The sequence below is a fragment of the Falco naumanni genome, chromosome 8 (genome assembly GCF_017639655.2).
Source record: "Falco naumanni isolate bFalNau1 chromosome 8, bFalNau1.pat, whole genome shotgun sequence".
Lineage (NCBI taxonomy): Eukaryota > Metazoa > Chordata > Aves > Falconiformes > Falconidae > Falco > Falco naumanni.
Window position 1 is genome coordinate 7,375,405 of NC_054061.1, and position 16,708 is coordinate 7,392,112.

The 16,708-nt window shown below is 43.6% G+C and overlaps 1 long non-coding RNA gene across 2 annotated transcripts; it reads left to right on the top strand.

Moving 5' to 3' along the window:
* The first annotated feature begins 6,195 nt into the window (after positions 1-6,195).
* On the top strand, positions 6,196-13,470 carry LOC121093187. 2 transcript variants are annotated; one of them, XR_005829518.1, is made up of 4 exons: positions 6,196-6,347; positions 8,549-8,712; positions 10,615-10,726; positions 10,917-13,470. It is a non-coding gene; the product is annotated as an uncharacterized LOC121093187 (long non-coding RNA). The 2 variants fall into 2 exon arrangements; XR_005829517.1 differs by having other exon boundaries at positions 6,196-8,712.
* The last annotated feature ends 3,238 nt before the right edge of the window (positions 13,471-16,708 follow it).

Consider the following 16,708-nt stretch of genomic DNA (forward strand, 5'->3'; position numbering starts at 1 on the left):
ACAATAGAAACCAAGACACCTTGCAGGTCAGCTGCCTAAGCTCAGTTGAGAAGAATCCTATCCAGAGTTCAACAGCACTGCCAGGTTTGCTCCATGTACCCCTGTATGCTACAAGCTAAAAAACCTTTCCAGAGCCTACACCACAGCTGTAAATCACAAATCCCACAACTATTCTCTGCCAGAAGACGAAAGCAAGGATATCCTGAGGCTATATGCATGGAGGATCCTAGGAAGTGCTTACTTGTACCTCAGTTTGGACATGTGACTAGTGGCAAAAGGACAGGTGAGTAAGCAAGAAACTTGAACTTTCTACAGCAGTGGTAGCTGTTATGGCTAAGACCCATTGAAGTGATGAGCCTAACTGGCAACGACGTATCAGAAACTTGAAAAGGAAAAACACACTCCAGAAATGCCAGTCCCAAAAGTTGTGCAAGTGACTTAACAAATGTGGAACGGTGCACCACATTTAGGTCTTGGCATCCATAATATAAGTAGACCTGTTTATTTATTTTACCTTTCACATTCTTCTTGCACTTCTGTCCTCAAAAGAGATAGCTTAGATCAAGTCACTTAAGTCCATGCTGAAATAAGATGTCCTTTTGTGATTAATACCTATGAAAACTCAGAGTGACATGGTAATATAACCGTAAAGGTTTGGGTTCCTTCAGGGAAATCCAGTTGCACTCACTTCGTTGTCAGAATAATGAGGTCTCTGTTTTGTGGTCATAGAGTGAATGCGTTTGATGCAGGTAGAACAATTTTTAAGTCACACAGACCTCTTTGGAAGGAGACGAGAAGTAAAACTTTTTTAAAATTGCTGGGTTTTATGTACCCACATGACACACTGTTATGGATTAAGTGTCTGTAAAATGTTGATTTTCTGTAATCTCATACTATGTTTGAGAGATAGGAAACCATTCCATGGTACAACCCTGAATCTCTTGTTCCTTTATAATTATGCTGGATAGTGCACGCAATTTTCTGTCACATAGGTTCAGACAACGGTTGAGTGCATATGTTCTTTGAATTGTTGATCCCATTGGGGTTAATAGGTACATAATTAGTAATGTCTAACTTCAAGTGTTTGGCTTTTAGGTATTCGGTGATTGTTTGATTATGTCTGATGAATATGGACAGATGCAAATAACATTTGTAATGATATTATCAGAAATCTTCTAGCCAATATAGGGGGCAAAGAAAGCTTCCACCTTCCTTATAGTTTCATTTTTTGTCTGTACTGAGAGTGCCAGATACATTGTATTGACTGATTCCTGACGCTGGGTTGCTGGGACTGTCTGTTGCTGCTTTGGAAGAGCATATATTCACATTTTTGGACAGGCAGTGATGAGGCTGGATAAACAGAAATGTTCTGAGGGTTGATGTTTCAGACCAGGTGAAGGATTTCAGGAAATTCACTAAATGTTCCTTGTGCTTCAGTTCACCCAGAGGGAAAACTTAAGCAAAAAGTAGTAGTCACACTGAGAAACAGATGCCAGCCTTTGGAGCAGGGCAGGCAAAGGACAACAAATACAAGATGATGCAAATTAGCATCTAATGGGTATTGGACAGTTGCTTTCAGGATGGTCAAGTGTGCAGTGTTTCTAAAGTAGTGCTCAGTCACGAGTTGTCTCTTCCCATTACTGAGCAAAGTGAACATTAGTGCTGCCGTGTTCTGCCACCCAAGGAAAGAGATGTGATAATATTCACCCATCTCAAACAACAAACATGAGATGCATTGCAAAAATCAGTGAGGCCGAGTCAGATGGCTGAATGTGCAGCAAGCACGCACCCACAGTGAAGTGCTGTTGTATCCCCCTGTTGGAGCTGAGGAAAAGTAGGTCCCTGTGGCAAAACTGGGGGCTGTTTAGTTCATTTCCACCCTGACCCCTGACTTCTTCCTTCCCTGAGCGCTTACCATCAGACCTGAAGCTATGATGACTTTCCACTGGAGTTAGGAGGGGAATAAACCTCATCACAGGCACTAAGAGAAGCATGGTAGGAACTGCAGAAGGAAGGGAGAAGGGGTAAGATGTGTGGAGCCTACTCGGGAGAGACTGGTGCATACGAAGAAACTGCAAATGTAAGATTATACTGGAAAGAACAGTGGCGAGATTGATCTCACCTCACTTCAGGTATCTAATCATCTGACCTGATTTGGATTTTTACTTTAGGATAAGACTAATCATAATCTAAAAATATCCCTTTCTCTCTGCTGCCTATAGTCAGTGCCTAGCGCAGATGAAGTTGTCTGAACTGTAGCTGTGTCTGGCGAGCTGGAGCTGGCCCCATATGAGTGAGAGTAAATTTCCCGATGCAGATTTCCCAGTTTGAGCATTTGGGTATTGCTTCCTCTTTCAGTGCAACCTGCCTGTATAGCCATTTCTACACTCCCAGCAGACTAATTATTACAAAAATTCTCTGTCATTGCTTTGCAACGGTCCATAGCTTAACTAATTTAAAAATGCAAATTAATGCTAAATTGCAGTTGAATCAGAACCATCTTCTTCTCCCCCCGCCCCCCCCAGCCCTTTTTCTCTTTTATTTTTTTCCTCTGCTGGGAAAAGAAAGATACAGCAGACATTAAATGCTGATGGTGAAAATCAATCTTTCAGGTTTGAGGTAATTTTGAATTAGGTCCCGGTGCCAGGGATAGTGACATCATCAGCATTGCTCAATTGATCCATGGTTTGAGGAGAAACAGCTTGGACCTGATCTTCCCTTTGTCCTTACAGAGACGCTTAAATGCTGCAGTCTTCAGGTCTGTTCACTGGGAAACTCTCATACTCAAATGATTTCAAATGTTAGGAAGCAGCATTCAGGAAGAACATAAGCAAATACGTGAGCTAGAACACATCCCCTTGTACTGCCATGGTCTTTAAGCATTCAGCTAGAGCTCTGTCTTGCAGTCATGTGTGGGTGATGTGCCCAGGTGGTTATGAAGAAACAGCTGAAGGGGTGTTACCTCTTTAGCATCTGTAATTAGCTGGTTAACACTAGTTAAGCTGTTAGTACTTTCAGACTGTAACCCAGTCAAGATTGTTTCATCATCTCATGGTCCCCATCTATCTTTACCTGCTGATATTAACTTTTTCTGTGCGACAGTAATTCCTTTGAGGAAGAGGCTATGCTATAGCTACATATTTGAAGGGGACATGAACAACATCTAGCCCCATGATTTGTGGTCTTTAGCTGCAGGATCAGATAGATAGTGGTAATAACCATTTGTAGTCAAGCCTTGTTGCTTTGTTATGCCAGCATTGCACTGTAACATCAACACTGAGATTGAATGCTCAGGAGTGGGACTCTTGTGCATTTAGAGAGCCACTGATGGGCTCAAAGTTAGGTATTGGGACTGCTTCCCTCCATGGACAGTGTATGGCGTGAGGGTCTGGTAATCCAAACTGTGCACCACACTTTTGCCCATAGATCTCCTCATTGTGTAGCTAAGTTAGGTACTCAGAGAAGATAACCTGAAACAGAAGTCCTCTGTGCTTCAGGGTTAAGGATAACAGACCCTCTTAGGGGTTCAACCTCAGCTCAGATATTGATGATAGTCTTCATGCTAAATGACATCTGGCTGAGAAAAACACAGCAAATTACAGGAATCACCCCAGAGAGCAGCTGTTGGCAGTTCTATACTCCATACACAGGACTACATTTGTGTTCACAAAGCATTTTTCCTATTTTGCAAATTGATGCAGAGATGAAATTTCATGAGCGTTTGTTGACACTTGCATACAGCAGACCGATTTCTAAATGGGCTCTGTATAGATGATTAAAATTCAAACTCCAGTTCCCACTGTCTCCATTGGTCTTGTACAATTCCATGGCATTTGCTGGGCTGATATGCAATGGGAGGTGAACGTGGTTCTTTGGAGCTGTGAACCCCCTTGTTGGCGCAAAGCCGCTGCTCGCAGACACACACATCTCTCCTCCCAGATCCCAGACCAGCACAGCGGACTGTCTTTTCAATTAGGATTCAAACATCACAATGATAGAGTCCTCCTAATCCTTCTACAAAGGTTCGTCTGGTTAATCAAACTGTAATGCCTCAGGCTCTGGGTACTTTTGCTTACCATCAGCTTAGTGCCAGATCTCCTGGGACACCTCCATGGTTCAGGATGTGCAACGTGCTTCCAATCTGTGTGGGCCAATCGCATTTAAAGAGGGAGGAAGGGGCAAAGAGGAACAAGAAAGAGGTTTTCTGTCTTGTATTTGCCCTGAGAGAGTTTCTTTGTCTACCCTGGGTTACCCAGGGGTTGTAGCTAGATGTCAGCTGCGCCGGCCCAAGGTTTGCTGGCTTCCTGTTTCCTGGGAGTGTGGCAGCCCATGTTGACAAAACCAGTTGTCTATAGTGGAGTTATGTTTTAGTGGTTGCTGGGGGAGAAGAGAAGTCACTGTTGAAAAACCTGGGTCTCTCTAAAAACAGGCTGAGGTTTTTTGTAAACTAAGCAAGAATCTTTCTGAGGTTTTTATGTGTTTGTCCGTTAAAGCCCTCAGGAGCATTGTGACAACTGGAGTCACCAGCACACGGTGAAGGCATGCCTTGGGAATTTTCCCAGACACTCCTCTGGCCTCATGTCCAGATGGAAGGTGACAAAGGAGCTGTTATCCAGGCTGCAGAAGTCCTAATGGCCAGTCATACTTCTTGTACTAGAGATTTGCATTATCAGTGATGCTTTTGTAGGAGCCTTCATAGCTACATATGGCAGTCTTAATTTTGGATGCATATCTAAGGCCAAATCCTGATCTTGGTGGCACCAGTGTAAAACTGAAATTTATTGTTACATTCACTCAAAAGTAAGCTCTAGGCTTACTTTGGGAACAGAATCTGACCAAACATCCCCTTCTGGATGAAGGGAGAATTGTACCCTTCGCAGCAGCAGGGTATAAGAAAGAAAACCTTGTATCCCACTAGAGATCCCACAATGTATGGTGCAGAGGGCTGCAGGTCTGCGTGTGTTTTCACATGTGCTTGTGCTTGCACTTGTGAGAGACAGGCTGTCTCCATGAGCCACAGCAGCTCCTCACTACATGCACAGCTCTGTCTCTTCACTCTGGGTAGGTAGCTGTGCCTGTAGCGTGTGTGTGCCGCTGGGTGTGGGTCATAATCAGTGTGCACCGAATCATCCCTTGAGCATAAAAACATATGTCCCTTATGCCTCAGAGTCTGCCTGGGGGAGAAAGCATGAAATTGAATCTTCTTTGTGGGTACGTGTCAAAAATCCCATATATATATATATACATATACACACACACATGTGTGTGCATAAACACACACACACATATATATGTATGGTTTTTTTGTATATGTCTGTGTGTTTATGCACACACACACATATATGTGTGTATTTTTGTGCTTTCATATTATTTGAGGGTGTCTTTTCTGTGATTCTGTGCTAGTAGGCACAAAAGCAGTACTGAAGATTAATTCCATTTAATTGTAGCGATAAAGAACATTGCAGTCACAAGAGGTTTGCCATCAATGTTGGAGGACATTAAGTATTTGGGTTTTTTTTCAGTTGCAAGATAATAATGTTCTGGTGTAAATGTTTTATAATTATCTCATGAATTATTCACAGTTAACTTGATAACCCAGCGTTTTATGGGATATGGTCTCTAGAGTGCAAGGAGGGGAGGGAAAATTTAAAAATAAATAAATGTGAAGACAGGACCCAGCTGCAACAATAAGAAAGCACAGAGGCCTCTGATTTATTTTCTGTCTGCACTGAAGGGTGGTTTCATTCTTTCATTTATATTTTTGTGGTGATGAGCCACAGAACATAAGTGGATGAGGTTATTTTATATATATGTATATAAGGAAAAGAAAAACTGGGAAAGAAATCAAACTCCCTTCACTGTTTTTTAATCTGAAAGTGGTGCTTGAATTATTTCACATATTGTTGCAGAGCTCAGAGGTTCTATTATTGTTGATACTGTTTGCATCTGGTGAAGCATCCAGATATTTCTGGACCTTTTTTCTCTCTTTCCCTTTCCTTCTCTTTCCCCTTCTCTTCCTTCTTTCATCCTTATTCTAATGCAAGTTCTTTATTCACTTTTCTTCTTTTCCTTTTCAGTTCCTCTAGGCTTGTCTTTTTCTCCCTACTTCTCTCCGATTCTTTCATCACTTCTCATCTTTCAATGTTTTCTTCTGTCTGTAACTCCTTCTTTGTTTTCTCCATTGCTAACAGGATCTTGATATCTGCTGAAGCCCATGGGTCTTAACCCAAATCAGCTGAAGAAAATCAGACCCAAGAAGAGTTCCTGCAATTTAACAAGATGTGGTGACAGCTTCTGGAAGAAGTGTTGAAATTCACACCTGCACATCCAGCCTGAATGCCCATCAGGTCTAGATAACCAAAATATACTAGAAAGAAATGTAATAGCTTCATTGTCGTACCCCAGAGATCAATGGCACAAAATACCCAGTGAGGGACTGGAGAAGTCTCCCAGCTTGCCTGGTATCTATGAATCCAAATGGAAAAGAGAATGTGGCAAAGACACTCGATCCTACTGTGAGCAAAGGCTGCCCTCGTACCCAGGGAAGCAACTAATAGTTAGCACAGGACTGAGAGCTCTGGGGAGCTGTGCAGGAGCGATGTCTCCTGCGGGGAAGACAAAAGCTTAGTGCAGACTCCAAGTTCTTCTCAGTACGGGCAGTGGGAAGGGAACAGCGTAATGTCTGGAATTACCTGTCATTCCTAGCTGGCATCCAGGCTCTTAGCTGTGGTGAGGTTTGTTGCACTGGGGTTTCCATGAAGAGCGTTCATCAATCAGGAATGCAGGTACTTTTTCAAAGAAACTCTGGGCGTCTGCAGAGCTTGATGGATATGCTTATAAATTTGAAAGTGGCAGTTTGGAGGGCAATTTGGAGGGTAGCTGGCAAGACATGAGCCATTGTGGAAAAATGAATTCACAGGCAGGACTTCTTTGAGAATGAATTTGAGAATGAAAGTGATTCCACCAACCTGCTTCATTCGTTTATTTAAATTTATGCTATAAAATGAACAGCAGAGGAAAGCAAAAACTTGCACTGATGATTTTTCTTCTTTGTTCCTTACCTTCTTTTATTTATTGAGCTGCTGTGGATACACCTTTCAAAAGACTTTTTTTTTTTTTTTTTTATTCACTGTTTATTATATCTTCATCAGCCTTGAAATGGGAGCTGCAGGCAGCTTGATAAATGGATCAAAAAGCTGCTTCTGCCAGAATCAAACTAACAAACCCCCTCAATATCCGTAACCCCTTTTGTTTTAACATTTCTAAAACAAGCATGATTTCCCTCAGAGCAACACTGAAGAGTGATGCCCCAGTATCCGTAAGTGTTTCAGCAAAGGGATTTCTTTATTCATTTATGTCCAGGGCAGAAGTTTGTCACTGGGTCATGAACAGGACTCAGCCTGCAGCACGGGAGAGCAAGGGTAGCTGGGGTATGGTAGAGAGAGTCCTTGGAAGGCTGAACAAATCCTGACTCTAAAATGTGCTGGGCAGGTTGATGGAGTAAATGAGCCAACATGTATGAAATTGGGTCTTGCTCACAGAAACTAACAGCTGTCTTTCTTCCATACAGCTGGTTTTTTTTTTGCCTAGATGCTTTCTAAACTCTCCCTTTTCTTCCAATCCGTCTTTAAATATGGACAGCTAAATATAGCCCAGGTTCAAACCTTTTGTCTTCAGCACACTTACTGAGTTCCACAGTTGGTGCAGCCTGGCAGTAAACCAGGGCTTTAGCTACTGTGATTTATTGATAGAGGTAAGTGGTTCAGCCCCATCTGTGATAGTACAAAATGTTCAGAAGAAAATAAATACCCCATAAGAAAGTGGTAATGGACCATCAGATGCAGAGCTCCCAAACAGCCAGGTGAAGACATCACATTTCCTGCTGTAGTAGATAGCACAGGTGTTGCAGCAAAGTGGGGGGTGGCGGGGCAGGCATGGGAGGTGGGGGACAAGTTCGGACAACCCAAACCCCCCCCCCCCCCCAAACAAAACCTAAAACAAATAAAAAAGGCATGAAGTTGTATGACTTGTGAGAGGGAGTAGCAAAGCTCTAGTGGTGGATCCCGAGGGCAAAATGACAGAGGTTTGTGTTCCTGTCCTCATTAACCTTGTTTCACCTCTGCATGCAAAATTGGTTAATACGCAAAACAGAAGATGGGAATCTTGGCCTGAGCTCATTGGTATGTAATTTGCCAGTATGGGTCATGCTGAGAACAGTGCATCCTACTCTCCTAACACCGTTTCCAGAATGCAGCAAGTTGGCAGCACCCAAGGGCTGCCGCAAGGATGCCTGATGGGCTCTGCCAAAGCCAACAGTCTTCTCGTCGCTGTTCCTACCCACTGCTTGCCTGGTTTCCAACCATCTGTGTCATCAGTGGGCTGCCAGGGTCCTGGGCTGGTTACAGTCACATCTTCCAAGTAATGATTCCAGTGCCATGGTCATGCTGTGGGTTTGTTTCTGAATTATGGAGAGCCAGTATTACTGAGTTATTACAGTGAACTGCTCCTGTCTGTTTTTTTTTTTTTTTTTTTCTCCCATCTTTTCCAGTCTGTCTTAAGAACTGTCTGCCTTCAGAAAGAATTTTGCTGTTCTTTGGGGCAGGAGGTGAATATGAGTGGAGAAGGATGGAGAGCTGGAGGCTGCCTTTCTCTTGCTGGAAAGACACAGCATGCACAAAGCCACGCAGGCAGGAATACTAATTGGAATAAAAGGTAAGAGATCAGAAGGTACCGTGACCCTTGTGGCTCTCTGGTTGTTTAGAACGTATAATTGGAGTTTGTTTAACACCAAAGGATAACTGATCATTCACAGGAAAGAAGCCAGTGGTGGGGATCAATTTTTCTATTGCTGTGCTAGAAAAATAGCAGAAAAGGGATGGTTCTTTACCTTTTACAGCAAAGCAGAAGAAATATATGCTTAAGGCTGATGGTAGAAATAGCTGACAGAGGGTTTGTTGGGTGCTGGCTGTCATTTCAGTCTTGAGCTTCAGTGAATGCCCGTGGATGATGCGTATCCTGCACTTCAGCTGTGGCCCGACTGGAGGCAGGGCAGAGGACAGCTCTACAATCCTTGAACTAGAAAGAAAAATTAAGTCACCTTGAAGGTGAAATAAGGAATATCCAGGCCACAGACTGATGTGTGGAATAGTAATCTGGGGAGATCACAACTAAGCACTTCAATCTCCATTTTCTGTGTAGGCCATACTGATGCATACTTTTTGTATAGACATAAGAGTTACCAAGAGCTGACTTCACTTGATAGAGCCAGAGCTTGGTTTGCACTTCACCTGTGGGATCCTGTAGTAAAAGCACAGATTCTTTTTTCGGGGGGAACAAATTTGTTTTATCAAAATGTTTAGCTGAAGGGTTTTGTTTCCCATCAAATACTTGTTGAGCCTTGCTTGAAGGGTCTCACAGAAGGAATAGAAGAAGTGACTCTTCGGATGGGATTCAGTGTAGAAAGTCTTAATTATAGGCTTTGGCAAGGAACATGGTTCTGAATTAGGTATATCTGGACTTGTGTTGGTTGTGCATCAATATTCTGATCTCTCATCCAGAGGCTGCAATCTGTATACAATTATAATGCCACTCCCCTGTAAAACAAAACTAAAAGGCTGAGAATTGCCCTGAAACAAGAGTATTTTTCAGGTCAGCTTGGACGAGCAGGCCAAGCCTGACTTGCCAGCTGTGTGATGCCACTGCACATGTCTGCTCTGACCTAAGGACCATTCTGGGTTTCTGTGAGCCTGCGCTGTGCTGACCGAACAGCACACGCATCTCTCTTGCTGAGATTATCCAGCGACAGCCCTCTGGACACTTTTGAGCAGGGAAAAAAAGAAAGGAAAACAAGAAGAATCTCTGAATCATGAATCAACACCGAAGGAGCTGGAGCAGGTTGTCTCTTGGGGCATGGCGTGCACCACACAGGCGGGCTTGTAGTCCAAGGCTGCTGGAAGTCACAGGGCACCCCATTGCCTCCTCCCCACGCAGGTTTTCATGGCACAAGGCTGACCTCCAGTGGGCACTGACTAGTGTCGTTGGCCTGTAAATCTGCAGAAGATGAGTACAAATGCTCTTTAAAGGCCACATACTCAGATTTCAGGGTAGATATTTGCTCCTTGCCCCCTTCAGGCCCTTCTGGCCTATAAACCAAACCTTAGGAGCAGCCTCCTACTGAGCTGGTAAATGCAATGTGGTTGCACTGAGACAGACCATTCTGAATATGTCCTCACCAAGCAGGGAGGAAATATCCTAACTGTGGCCTCTGTCCCTACACAGCCAAGTGGTGAGCAAGAAAGGGGCAGCAAGGGAAGGGAAGAGCCTGAAGCTTTTGGGGCAGAATGAGTTTCATTCTGAATGAGGCTGTATCCCTCACAAAGTCCAGGACTAAGGACAGGACTGCAGTGCCATCTCCTCACAGCTGTGTAGTTTTATCTCATTCCCCCTAACTTCATGGGTCAGCCACCGGAGTCCCAAGAAGGCTCGTCCTCCAGCTGCACTGCTACCAGGGTTCCAGTTAGTTACCTCCAAGTATACACGCATGACTTGCAACTCTGCCTTTGTAGGGTGAGGGGGGAAACACATCCCAATTCAATCTGTGGTTCCACATCGCAGGGCAGCAAACAGCTGGAAGGAAGTGCACGTCTGAACGAGGAGGAACCATCTCTACAAACAGTCACCCAGGCTTTCCTTCCTTCCCAGAAACCAGGGGTGTCTTCTGCTAAAGGTAGGGATACAGGTCTCTGATTCCTCTCATAACTGCCACAAACCCACCCCTGCCTTTTATATTGCTGGTGGGAGTTTAGTTCCCCCTCCCCTATGTCTTTATAGGTGGCTTCATATGCCCTCAATAGAATTCTGCCGGTGGCTGACCTCTCCCCAGTGTGTGAATACAGATCTCTCCTCGTTCTCCTCAGAGCAGCATCCTGCTTCTACCGGTGAGGACTCACTGACACCATGACAAAACCTGACAGACTTAGGAAGAGCTGTCCTGGCTGGGTAATAGCTACCTGACCTCCAGCAGAAGGTGCAACCTTACCTACTAGAAGGTGAGAAACCCATCAGGTGCTAGAGATAGATCCTCCTGATTTCCAAAGCAAACCTGTTATCACAGGCTAAGGAGAGGATGAAGTATGAGGGATGATCTAGTCCAGTTAGTGCATTTTTATCTCAGAGGGGATTTTCAAGAGACAGCTAACATCAGTGTATGGCTTTGGGGCAACCAGAGCTACATTAACCAAAAGACATCTTTGGCCTACCAAATGTGTAACTAACAGGAGGTTATCCTGGACTGAGTACCTCCTATGTTGAGACTCACTATGTCTCAGGTTTAGCTCAGGTTTGCACCCAGGGCAGTTTCCACCAGGCATAGACTTTGAACCTGGGCACTTTCCACCTATCTGAATACGGCAAGAGGAGGTGGAAAGATTGCAGTGCCCTTGGCATCTTCTCAGCACTCACCTGGCAATTTCTACAGACATCCATTGTGGACCTCAATGGTTGTGATGAACTTGGAGAGGCTGCAAAATGGATAGACAAAATGCCCCACTTAAAAGCAGCTCAAAGGAAAGGCAGGAGCTGTGAGCAGCCGGGAGAGGGGTCTGGAGGGAGCAGGACAGACCGAGCCGAGCTGCCTTTCCCAAAGCCTGCTTAGCATAGGCCAGGGCCCCCATTTGCTATTGACTGGAGGGATGTTTTACAAGTGCCCCTTCTGGCTTAGAGAGATATGAAATCTGTCTGTAATTAAGTTAATTTGGAGTTGAACATGGGCAAAGATAATGAGCTGGAAATAACAAAAGAAGATTAAGAAAGAGGGGAAGGTGTTGCTAAGAAACAGATCTATTGCCCTAAATCCTCCCCCCTGCCCAATCAAATAAAATGTTTTTAGGAGCTGGATGGTTGAGTGATGGGGCAGACAGAGCACAGGCGTGATGATTGCTATATAAAGGCTCAAAATAATGAAGGAGATAAGAAGAGAGGTATGACTTGGAGAACTGAGGAAGGCAAAAAGGAGGAGAAAAATTATTTCTTATGCAGGTGACAGTTGTGGCCAGTACAGTTCAGTGGCAGAGCAGTGGCTTTGGGATCAGCAGAGGGTGCCTGCTGCCTGACTTGCCTGCTGGTCTCAGGGAACCCTTCCAGTGCCCTGAGCCTCTACTGGGAAGTGCTCTGAGACGTGTAAATAAGACCACCATGTCTTGCTTATCAAAGATGAGCAAATAGCCCCTCTCGAAGGACAAGGCTTTTATTTTCTTCAGCATTTGACCCTGGTGAGTGTTCCCACTGGAGTCAAGCATCAGGGTGAAGACTTAAGACTGTTTCTCCTTGGCTTTTAGAAATGCTATAAAATACAGCCTGTTCAAGCCAAAAGGAGGATGGAAAAGAGGTCTGCCGAAGGGAGCAGAATACTTAACAGTCTGCAAAGCATAAGTAAATAGACAAGTTATGATCAATGAGTTTGTTTGAATTTGACAGAGCTTTCCTGCAAACATGGGGGAGGGAAGGGGGGCAAAACATTCCCTGCCAGTGTGAGCTGTAATAAAGAACCTGCTGTTTTCTGATTCTCACTCTCTGTGAAAATTGAAAAGGTTAGCCAGGTAATTGAAATCGGGACTGGAATACAAATACGTGTGAAAGCCTTACAGCTGGCAAATAAAGTTGCAGGGAAAAAGACTCAATCCTCAGTGGAATTGCTTAGCAGCAAAAAGACAGGATAGATGGTGGGGAGAGGATTCTTCAATATACCTGTTTCTCATGGGAGGGGAGATAGGGGAAGAAATGAGACCTGAAGCAACCCGACTGAGGCTAACACTTGTATGAGTGCTCTTTGCTCTTAATACAAGACACACTGTAAAAAAGTGTAGTGTGCTAAGGCTGAATCATGTATGGCAGTCATTGCTGCCTCTTGGAGTAATGTGCTAGGTTTACTGGGAATTGTTAGGCTGCCACGTCAGACCCAGCTAAGGGACTGTTTCTTGTTATATGTGCAGAGAGAGAACTTCACACAACAGCCCCTTGTGTTGGGGCTGAGATACGTAAGCAAACTAGATGCAACTGGACCATTGTCAACTGCCTGTTCATCTTGGTTGTATGCAGGAACACAAACTGATTTGCATTATTTTAAGCTAAGGCCAGGGAGGTAGAAGGTTACTGCTGAGCAGCTGAGGAATGGTTCCTTGTTACACTACTTTGTGCTCTATGTGTCCAAGTCCCAGTGGAGGGTCCTGCCATTGCTACTGCAATGTAAATTTGCATGTGTTTCTGTTTCTGTGGTCTGTTTTTCTGCATGATCAGGTAACTTGAGCTGGGAAGAAACAGTGGTGCAGGTCTTGGGGGAGCTGAGGTTTGTGGTATTAGTAGAGTTCGTTCACATTCAAAGCCCCCTCCACATGTAATATTTCCTTAGCACCAATCCAACCAACGGAAACTCCAGTCTGTATATGGTTAAATAAACAATAACTATACCTCCAAGTCCCTGTGTTAGTGTTTTATTTCCTTCCTCATGTAAAGGCTGGGGAGTTCTTCTATTTCCCGAAACCGTGACTCTTGTAGTTTTTTGCTGCAGTTGCTCAGTCCTGCCCAACCCACCTGCACTGCAGTCAACAGCAGCATGAAAAAAACTTCTCTTTGGAGCTCTTCCATTGAGTTCAGGCAGCTATTCAGCACATTCTGTGGCAGGATAGGTACCTTTCCTGCCCTCACCAGCTCCTACGGAAGGGAAGGAAAACTGCAAGCTTGCAACCAAATGCTGCAAACTCTACAAATGGTAAAGCTTTGTTTGAATTTCCCACCTTGTGAGAGCATGGGCCAAGTGTCCCAGAGGCACCACCCCCAGATCAATGAGCAAAATGGTAAGTGAACCCCTGAAGATGCTGTTCTCCCAGGGTTTTAGGGTGAATTAATTGTTAGCCATTTGTTTTGCTCATTTGGAGCATGATTTTCCTAGTGAGTCATTTCTAAGGGAGTCTCTTGGGTTTTAAAGAAATTAAATGAATTGAAAGGGACTGACAAACATAACTGCTCTGCAACAAGGAACATACAGCATTCCAAGGTAACCTGTACCTAGTTGTCTAGCTATGTTTTTCAACTGCATATGTATAAAATATGTATATGTTAATAATATGTATAAAAACTACCTGCAAAACACCTAAACTAGATGACTGAAATAAGTCAGCTGAGTTGATTTTAGCACAGCTTTTCTTTCCTCCTCACATTCCTTATAAATGGAATCCATATGACCTCTGATGGAGATCTTCATGTTGTAGACATCTGAGTCTAAGGGTCTTTTGAAAAACCCACTTCTAGCCAAAAAAGCAAACAAAAGTTTGTTCCTCTGGGAATGAGCTTAGCTGCACTCACAGCATAGTAGAAACTGAGGATGTATGAAAGAAGTTATTTGGGCTTTTAAAATAGAGCCTTCAGTATTTCATTCATGAATTAGCTATCCTAGTGGGAAGCAAATTATTCCAACAGCTTCCAGACTCCTAAAATCAACCCTTCTTTAAAAATTAAGTGTATTTAAGGTAATTTGCCTTAAAAACAACAGCTGGAACTCTTCAAGGTTTCACAAAGTCTAGACAGTAACAGAGTCTTCCACTTCTGGTGGCACATGAGCTTAGCTCCCTGCCCCTGTGTCTGGGTTATGACCAGAGCAGGCTACCGACTAGCCAAAATGTGAAATGGAAAGAAATATGGAAGAAAATCAGCAACCCTTGACCAGGTGAGGTTCTTACATTATGGTCCATGCTTATTTCACACATGGCAAATTCCTTTTCATCAAGTCAGGGAAACCAGTCCTGAATGATGCACAAGATGGTCACTGGCTTTTGGTGCATGAACCTTTATTGCTTGTGATCTACCCTAACAGCCCCAGAAGCGTTTATTTTCCCATCAGGGAAATCTGCAAGGCCCAAATTGGGCAACCCTCTGCAGAGTTTCTTTTCAAAATCTTTTATCCCCAGCTTACTCTGATGGACATTTGTCGTCCTTGCATCAGCTTGAGCAAAATTCTAAACCCAACTTTTAATCCTTGCAAGAGTTTCTGATTGTTTGATTTCCTGTCCTTTCCCCTTATTCCTCCTCGGTTTATTGTAGAAAGAGAAAGTCCAGATTATTGTTCTGGTTTTGTTACCATATTTTTCCTTACTTTAATATCCATTTGATATGGAAATGCTACAGCTCAGCCATTTGCTAGTCAGTGGAACAAACCTCAGTGGGGAAAACCCTAGCAAGTATCATACTGAACAGCAGAGAAAATGAGGCAAACGACTGTGGAAAAAAAGAGGGGGAGAGCGGACCTGGCTGTTACAGAGCCTGGGAAGCAACACTTTTTGGTTTGAGACCTTCTCCTGGCTATGGCAACCATGCTGCCCAGTTTTTACTCTTGCCTCCTGAAGAAGCGGTCATGCAGAGCACTTGGATGCAGTAAACCACACGGGGATTAATGCTGTATTTTCATGCATGTATACCTGCTGAAATAATCTGCTTTTTTTTTTTTTTTTTTCTTTTTCAAAGTACTGTGATTTCTAGTAAGTCCTTAGTGTCCTGCACTTGGTGCTGACTGAACACCCAGGGGATCCCCATCTTCTGCTACTCATATGAAATCAGAGGGAGAAATGAGAAGCACGATTGCTAAAGAGTGGACCAGACATAGGAAGAGAGACTCTAGTGTATTTATTTTCATGTTACACACAAATACATATAAGCAGCTCTGCAGCTGAACATTTAGTTTTACTGATAAGCCATAGTTTTAACACTTCAAAACACAATAGTGTCCAAAACCTCTTCAGATAAACTGAAACAGCGTTGTCCACTTGCTGTCATGGTGTTTTTTCCAGTACTGAACCTGGTGTTAGATCTGAGCACCACTCATTGGTAATGCAAACAGTTCTTCTCTCCTTTAAGTGCTTCCTTGCAACACATTTCAAACTGTCCATGTTTTGCTCACCATACTGGAGCATTGCCCCAGTGCTCCACATTATCTGCTCACACACTTCCCAGAAGGAAACAGAAGCAGAGAAATAAATCAATAGACAGTTCTGTCTAGAAAGTCACGCTTGACTTCAAATAAATACATTTCTATCACTTTGAGGGAAAATAAGTTCTCTGTTTTCTTGCAAGAGGAGCTTTTCTCTAGCCAGTTGCCAACGTTTTTCAGCACTTGGCTATGAAAGCTGCTAACTGTATAAATAAAGGAATATCATCAGCTTTCATGACATCTCTATCCATCTTCCCAGTATTTTCATATTTGGATCCAGCTCCATAATTCAGCCAGGTAAATATCAGAACAGAGTGATAAAATAACACAAGCACTGACCTTTTGGGAAGAAAAGCCTCAAAGCCTCCAGCGGACATTGACTACACTTTAGGTATAAAGTGCGTTGACTACTTTCTACAGACACCCCCACCCCCCACCCCCCTCAAGAACGAAGGGGTACTGAGCTGCGCTGTCACAGGGAACCAGAGAACTGAACTCGGAGCACTCAACCTCAAGCCAGCCCACATTTTTTTCACTGCATAATGTAGAAGACCTTTGACATTTCTCTCCCAATAACACTTTCAGAGAAAATTTGACTTGGTGCAGGACTAAACGTTTTCAGCTTTGCTTTTGACATTTGTCCAAAAAAGCTGAGTAATTTTTGGTTATCAGTGTCACTTTTTAGATGGATGTCAAATTAAATGTGATAAAAACTGCTTTTAGGACCAAAAA